Source organism: Parasteatoda tepidariorum, chromosome 8, assembly GCF_982258835.1.
Source record: "Parasteatoda tepidariorum strain Cologne lab strain chromosome 8, Ptep-v5.0, whole genome shotgun sequence".
Lineage (NCBI taxonomy): Eukaryota > Metazoa > Arthropoda > Arachnida > Araneae > Theridiidae > Parasteatoda > Parasteatoda tepidariorum.
Window position 1 is genome coordinate 101895422 of NC_141762.1, and position 8957 is coordinate 101904378.

The window sequence follows — 8957 nt, forward strand, 5'->3', positions numbered from 1 at the left end:
CAGTCTAATCCGATTTTATCTGTCTATGGGCAATTTTAAACCCCTGAACTGAATGTTAGGCTAACTAACACATTTTCAGATGCTTTCTACTTATAAAAATACAAAAGAATATATTAAGTATATAATAAATACTTCATAGTAGAAGCATAAATAAGCATATACGATTGTTAATAGAAAAAATATAAGAATAAATGGAAAGTTTCAAAATGTATAGTTGTTTTTCTCCGTTAACCATTTAGAGCAGGGGTCGCCAAACTTTTTTGATCATCGACCCCTACATAATTTTTCGAAATCTCCATCGACCCCCATAAAAATAATTTTCTTTTAATTAAAATAAAACTTTATTAACTACTGTGTTTTTTATGACTTTAAACATTTAAAGTAATAGTACATTGTGTAACAATAGTTTTATGAAAAATATATTAATGTTGAAATTTAAATACCTTAATATTTACAGGGATGAGAGAAGTCAGAAAGTAAAAAAGAGGAAATCCAAAAAACAAAAGAAAGGAAAAAAAAAAGAAAAAAAAATTATATATATATATATATATATATATATATATAAACAAAAATTTGACAAAAAAGTGCGATTTTTAAACTTGTAAACCATGTGAATATAAATCCCGATATGAGACTTTTAAATCACGTAAATATAAAACTCTACATCGAATTTAAAAAATGCGAAAATAGAAATCATGATTTTTTAATTTTTTGATCACGATGCATAATTTTTAAATCGCGCGATATTACAACCACAAAAACGAATCACGATATTGGATTTTAAGCTCACGTGAATACGAATTGCTACATAGGGCTTTAAAAGCTAGTAAATAGAAATCGCGATATCGATTTTTTAAATCTCGTAAGTAAGAATCGCACTGTACAATATTTAAATCGCCTGAATAAGAATCGCAACGTTCAACTTTTAAATCAGGTAAATACGAAATCAAGATTTGATAATAAAATCGAGATTTTAAAAATGCATAAATCATCATCCTACAACGCCCATTGCACATTCTAGTGTCTTCCCCAGACAACAGCATTGCAGGCAACAAGGTGGTTATTAGTAAAAAGAAAGAAAAAAAAACATTAAAAATAAAGATTAAAAAAAGGGGAGAAAGGAAAGAACAAATAACGTATCAGTTACATATTAGAAAAAAAATATTTAAAAAATATGAGGAAACGTTAGAGCTTATATAATAACAGAAGTGAGTTTTGTACTGCCTGATACTTTGAAAGTGTTACTGGGCCTCCCTACCTCCAACGAGGTGGGACATCATCATCCTACAACGCCCAGTGCACATTCCAGTGTCTTCCCCAGACAACAGCATTGCAGGCAACGAGGTGGTTATTAGTAAAAAGGAAGGAAGAAAAACATTAAAAATAAAGATTAAAAAAAGGTGAGAAAGGAAAGAACAAATAACGTATCAGTTACATATTAGAAAAAAAAAATATTTAAAAAATATGAGGAAACGTTAGAGCTTAAATAATAACAGAAGAGAGTTTCGTACTGCCTGATACTTTGAAAGTGTTACTGGGCCTCCCTACCTCCAACGAGGTGGGACATCATCATCCTACAACGCCCAGTGCACATTCCAGTGACTTCCCCAGACAACAGCATTGCAGGCAACGAGGTGGTTATTAGTAAAAAGGAAGGAAGAAAAACATTAAAAATAAAGATTAAAAAAAGGTGGGAAAGGAAAGAACAAATAACGTATCAGTTACATATTAGAAAAAAAAATATTTAAAAAATATGAGGAAACGTTAGAGCTTAAATAATAAAAGAAGAGAGTTTTGTACTGCCTGATACTTTGAAAGTGTTACTGGGCCTCCCTACCTCCAACGAGGTGGGACATCATCATCCTACAACGCCCAGTGCACATTCCAGTGTCTTCCCCAGACAACAGCATTGCAGGCAACGAGGTGGTTATTAGTAAAATGGAAGAAAGAAAAACATTAAAAATAAAGATTAAAAAAAGGTGAGAAAGGAAAGAACAAATAACGTATCAGTTACATACTAGAAAAGAAATATTTAAAAAATATGAGGAAACGTTAGAGCTTAAATAATAACAGAAGATAGTTTTGTACTGCCTGATACTTTGAAAGTGTTACTGGGCCTCCCTACCTCCAACGAGGTGGGACATCATCATCCTACAACGCCCAGTGCACATTCCAGTGTCTTCCCCAGACAACAGCATTGCAGGCAACGAGGTGGTTATTAGTAAAAAGGAAGGAAGAAAAACATTAAAAATAAAGATTAAAAAAAGGTGAGAAAGGAAAGAACAAATAACGTATCAGTTACATATTAGAAAAAAATATTTAAAAAATATGAGGAAACGTTAGAGCTTAAATAATAACAGAAGAGAGTTTTGTACTGCCTGATACTTTGAAAGTGTTACTGGGCCTCCCTACCTCCAACGAGGTGGGACATCATCATCCTACAACGCCCAGTGCACATTCCAGTGTCTTCCCCAGACAACAGCATTGCAGGCAACGACGTGGTTATTAGTAAAAAGGAAGAAAGAAAAACATTAAAAATAAAGATTAAAAAAAGGTGAGAAAGGAAAGAACAAATAACGTATCAGTTACATACTAGAAAAAAAATATTTAAAAAATATGAGGAAACGTTAGAGCTTAAATAATAAAAGAAGAGAGTTTTGTACTGCCTGATACTTTGAAAGTGTTACTGGGCCTCCCTACCTCCAACGAGGTGGGACATCATCATCCTACAACGCCCAGTGCACATTCCAGTGTCTTCCCCAGACAACAGCATTGCAGGCAACGAGGTGGTTATTAGTAAAATGGAAGAAAGAAAAACATTAAAAATAAAGATTAAAAAAAGGTGAGAAAGGAAAGAACAAATAACGTATCAGTTACATACTAGAAAAAAAATATTTAAAAAATATGAGGAAACGTTAGAGCTTAAATAATAACAGAAGAGAGTTTTGTACTGCCTGATACTTTGAAAGTGTTACTGGGCCTCCCTACCTCCAACGAGGTGGGACATCATCATCCTACAACGCCCAGTGCACATTCCAGTGTCTTCCCCAGACAACAGCATTGCAGGCAACGAGGTGGTTATTAGTAAAAAGGAAGGAAGAAAAACATTAAAAATAAAGATTAAAAAAAGGTGAGAAAGGAAAGAACAAATAACGTATCAGTTACATATTAGAAAAAAATATTTAAAAAATATGAGGAAACGTTAGAGCTTAAATAATAACAGAAGAGAGTTTTGTACTGCCTGATACTTTGAAAGTGTTACTGGGCCTCCCTACCTCCAACGAGGTGGGACATCATCATCCTACAACGCCCAGTGCACATTCCAGTGTCTTCCCCAGACAACAGCATTGCAGGCAACGAGGTGGTTATTAGTAAAAAGGAAGAAAGAAAAACATTAAAAATAAAGATTAAAAAAAGGTGAGAAAGGAAAGAACAAATAACGTATCAGTTACATACTAGAAAAAAAATATTTAAAAAATATGAGGAAACGTTAGAGCTTAAATAATAACAGAAGAGAGTTTTGTACTGCCTGATACTTTGAAAGTGTTACTGGGCCTCCCTACCTCCAATGAGGTGGGACATCATCATCCTACAACGCCCAGTGCACATTCCAGTGTCTTCCCCAGACAACAGCATTGCAGGCAACGATGTGGTTTTAGTAAAAAGGAAGGAAGAAAAACATTAAAAATAAAGATTAAAATAAGGTGAGAAAGGAAAGAACAAATAACGTATCAGTTACATATTAGAAAAAAAATATTTAAAAAATATGAGGAAACGTTAGAGCTTAAATAATAACAGAAGAGAGTTTTGTACTGCCTGATACTTTGAAAGTGTTACTGGGCCTCCCTACCTCCAACGAGGTGGGACATCATCATCCTACAACGCCCAGTGCACATTCCAGTGTCTTCCCCAGACAACAGCATTGCAGGCAACGAGGTGGTTATTAGTAAAAAGGAAGGAAGAAAAACATTAAAAATAAAGATTAAAAAAAGGTGAGAAAGGAAAGAACAAATAACGTATCAGTTACATACTAGAAAAAAAATATTTAAAAAATATGAGGAAACGTTAGAGCTTAAATAATAAAAGAAGAGAGTTTTGTACTGCCTGATACTTTGAAAGTGTTACTGGGCCTCCCTACCTCCAACGAGGTGGGACATCATCATCCTACAACGCCCAGTGCACATTCCAGTGTCTTCCCCAGACAACAGCATTGCAGGCAACGAGGTGGTTATTAGTAAAAAGGAAGGAAGAAAAACATTAAAAATAAAGATTAAAAAAAGGTGAGAAAGGAAAGAACAAATAACGTATCAGTTACATATTACAGGGATGAGAGTAGTCAGAAAGTAAAAAAGAGGAAATCCAAAAAACAAAAAAAAGAAAGAAAAAAAAAATATATATATATATAAACAAAAATTTGACAAAAAAGTGCGATTTTTAAACTTGTAAACCATGTGAATATAAATCCCGATATGAGACTTTTAAATCACGTAAATATGAAACTCTACATCGAATTTAAAAAATGCGAAAATAGAAATCATGATTTTTTAATTTTTTGATCACGATGCATAATTTTTAAATCGCGCGATATTACAACCACAAAAACGAAACACGATATTGGATTTTAAGCTCACGTGAATACGAATTGCTACATAGGGCTTTAAAAGCTCGTAAATACAAATCGCGATATTGATTTTTTAAATCTCGTAAGTAAGAATCGCACTGTACAATATTTAAATCGCCTGAATAAGAATCGCAACGTTCAACTTTTAAATCAGGTAAATACGAAAATCGAGATTTGATAATAAAATCGAGATTTTAAAAATGCATAAATACAAAACACGATATTGGATTTTTAAATGTCGTAAATAAGAATCCTAATATACGATATTTAAATAGCGTAAATAAGAATCGCAATGTGCAACTTTTAAATCAGGTAAATACGAAAATCGATGATTGATATTAAAATCGCGTGAATAAAAATCGAGATCTGAATTACGAAAATACGAGCTATCCAGCCGACGGATAAAAAATACGGAAAATCTTATTTTCTGTGCGTGAAATCGGAGAAAATAGCTAAAATAAGTAAAAATGCGGAAGGGTTAGCAGCTAGGGCGTAGATTGAATTTTCTGTTTATCTTTGAAAATCGTAAATAAATATAATTATTTTACTTCAATGACTGAATTTAAAAAAAACGGGATATTTATTTAAAAAAACGAAACTTTTTGAGAATCGGAGTTTTTGATAAAAAGGCTGAAATTCGAGAGACAAAAAAAATCTCATCCCTGTATAAAGGTCAACCAGTTTTATCCCAAGGAAATGATTTTTAGAGAAACTTTAGAGGGAGGAAAAGGGACTTCAACAATTTCCCTCCGCGGAAAATTAAATTCCTCATAAAACATTTTAACTTGGGCAAAAAAAAATTTCAGCGGGAATTAGCGGAAAAAATGGAAAAATCTGAAAAAAAGCGGAAATCCGCGAATCCGCGGAAGAATCTCATACCTGTATTTATTAAATAATAAGTAATTATGAATAAGTAGAAATAATAAGTAAAGTAACTACAGATTTATTGCTTCTTAATCAATTAGATGGGTGTGCCTGGTGTTTTCTTGCAAGGTTCGCTATATTGGGTTCAAAATTGGTCAATTTTAATTTTCGTAAAAAAATACCAAGTGTGCTATACTTTTGTCGCTGGTTGTACTAATCCATATTATAAATGCTTACCCTCTTTTTTTACATGCATTGATAATTAAAGTTGATATCTAAACTAAGCGAATGGTTTTTATCGAAACAATAACTAATTATCCAAAACTATAAAAGTTTTATGAATGACACTGCAAATATTCAGCACTGTTTACAGTTTGCAAACTGCCCGTGACATTTGCGTTTGTAACGTCAATGTTCGTCACACGTGACATTTGGACAAGCGCACATATGCATCTGACTTATAAACTGTGCTGAATTCGTGCCACTGCTCGCTGATACGTAAATACTTGTTTCACCCGATACGTTTATTAATTTATGTTTTATAAAGAAACTGATTTTAAGTCAATTATAAAAAAATTCACAAATTTTACATACTCAATGAGGTATGTGTGATTTTCCGATTCGGATCGACACCTATTCGACCCCCTGGCTCAGATCGACCCCCGCTTTTATTAAATAGACCCCTGGGGGTCTATATAGACCACTTTGGCGACCTCTGATTTAGAGGATAATTTTTTAGTTTTCTAAAAGCATAATTGTTAAATTTCCTTATTCAAAGAAACTTTTTTACCATGTATCAATTAAGTACAAATAAAAACTAAACAGAATTAGAAGAGAGAATGAGCCTCTTGAGACTTATGTGTATTAATTTGTTTTAGAATTATTATTTCTATATATTGTATATCTGGGCCATATAATTTTGAAACTTTCAATTTAAAACATTATTTTAAGACAAATTTGGAGATAGATTTCTTCTCCAATCAATAACACATTTAAGATATGCATATATTTATGATGAATTGTGTATACTTATATACATAACTCATCTACATTTATGCATTCACATTAACACAATATTGTAAATACTCGAGTTTCAGATGATTCAAGATGTAAGTAATCATACTCTGCTTTGCCATGAAATAATTTAATCAGCTTTTTTCAAATCCAGAAGGAAAATTACATTTGATTAAATCTATCATTAAAATTTTATTTTCTAAATTTTGGAATGTGGCAAAATGTACAATAAATGGATAAAATAGAATTATTTTCTGCCAAATCATTAACCATATCAATTTAAAACAAGAATTTTATAATAATGAATGTAGAGAAATTTTAGTAATCTTTTTGAAGTTCGTATATTATTTTAGTTAAATTAATTGAAAAAAAAGAGTCACATATTTTTTTTCCTTTTAAGCTTTTGAGCTTAAAGTTTAAAAACTAAAAAACAAAAAGAAATAAAACAAATTAATCACGCATCTAAATTTCCATAAGTGCAAAAGCTGTAATTATGCATTTGAATAACGAAGGAGCTCAACCTTCTTTTAAAATTAGAGTGAGAATGTTATCTCCCTTCGCACATGCAAAAGGTAAGGTACTCGTAGTTTAGTTATAAATAACATGAAACAAAATTTCGTGAACAAATTAAAGTATTTAAAATGGTATGATGAAATACTTAGCTGAATAAAATATATCTAAATGCAGGGTGCGTAGCCAGTTTTTCAATAAAAAAATAAGCACTATCTAAGTATTTTTCAAGCTCTCAAAATTATTTTTAATCACCTTCCAAAAAAATCATAATTAGGATTTGCGCAGTAACAAAAATAATTTTTTCTATCGTTTAAAGTACTTAATTTATAAACTTAAAATCAGTAAAATTCAAAAACTTGACATATAATCATGGTAATATAATTAGTTTCTTATAAATATTGCAGAGAAAATTGCGAAAATAATGCATTTTTTGTAATTTAGAACAACAATCGATACGGCAAAGAAAAAATCTCTTTTTAAAAGATAGAAAATTAAACACTTTTTACATCCAGGGAAGAGAGTAGTCAGAAAGTAAAAAAGAGGAAATCCAAAAAACAAAAAAAAAGAAAGAAAAAAAAAGAAGGAAAAAAAAATATATATATATATAAACAAAAATTTGACAAAAAAAGTGCGATTTTGAAACTTGTAAACCATGTGAATATAAATCCCGATATGAGACTTTTAAATCACGTAAATATGAAACTCTACATCGAATTTAAAAAATGCGAAAATACAAATCATGATTTTTTGATCACGATGCATAATTTTTAAATCGCGCGATATTACAACCACAAAAACGCATCACGATATTGGATTTTAAGCTCACGTGAATACGAATTGCTACATAGGGCTTTAAAAGTTCGTAAATACAAATCGCGATATTGATTTTTTTAATCTCGTAAGTAAGAATCGCACTGTACAATATTTTAATCGCTTGAATAAGAATCGCAACGTTCAACTTTTAAATCAGGTAAATACGAAAATCGATGATTGATATTAAAATCGCGTGAATAAAAATCGAGATCTGAATTACGAAAATACGAGCTATCCAGCCGACGGATAAAAAATACGGAAAATCTTATTTTCTGTGCGTGAAATCGGAGAAAATAGCTAAAATAAGTAAAAATGCGGAAGGGTTAGCAGCTAGGGCGTAGATTGAATTTTCTGTTTATCTTTGAAAATCGTAAATAAATATAATTATTTTCAATGACTGAATGAGTTTTGTACTGCCTGATACTTTGAAAGTGTTACTGGGCCTCCCTACCTCCAACGAGGTGGGACATCATCATCCTACAACGCCCATTGCACATTCTAGTGTCTTCCCCAGACAACAGCATTGCAAGCAACAAGGTGGTTATTTGTAAAAAGGAAGAAAAAAAAATTAAAAATAAAGATTAAAACAAGGTAAGAAAGGAGAGAACAAATAACGTATTAGTTACATATTAGAAAAAAAATATTTAAAAAATATGAGGGAACGTTAGAGCTTAAATAATAACAAAAGAGAGTTTTGTACTGCCTGATACTTTGAAAGTGTTACTGGGCCTCCCTACCTCCAACGAGGTGGGACATCATCATCCTACAACGCCCAGTGCACATTCCAGTGTCTTCCCCAGACAACAGCATTGCAGGCAACGAGGTGGTTATTAGTAAAAAGGAAGGAAGAAAAACATTAAAAATAAAGATTAAAAAAAGGTGAGAAAGGAAAGAACAAATAACGTATCAGTTACATATTAGAAAAAAAATATTTAAAAAATATGAGGAAACGTTAGAGCTTAAATAATAACAGAAGAGAGTTTTGTACTGCCTGATACTTTGAAAGTGTTACTGGGCCTCCCTACCTCCAACGAGGGGGGACATCATCATCCTACAACGCCCAGTGCACATTCCAGTGTCTTCCCCAGACAACAGCATTGCAGGCAACGAGGTGGTTATTAGTAAAAAGGAA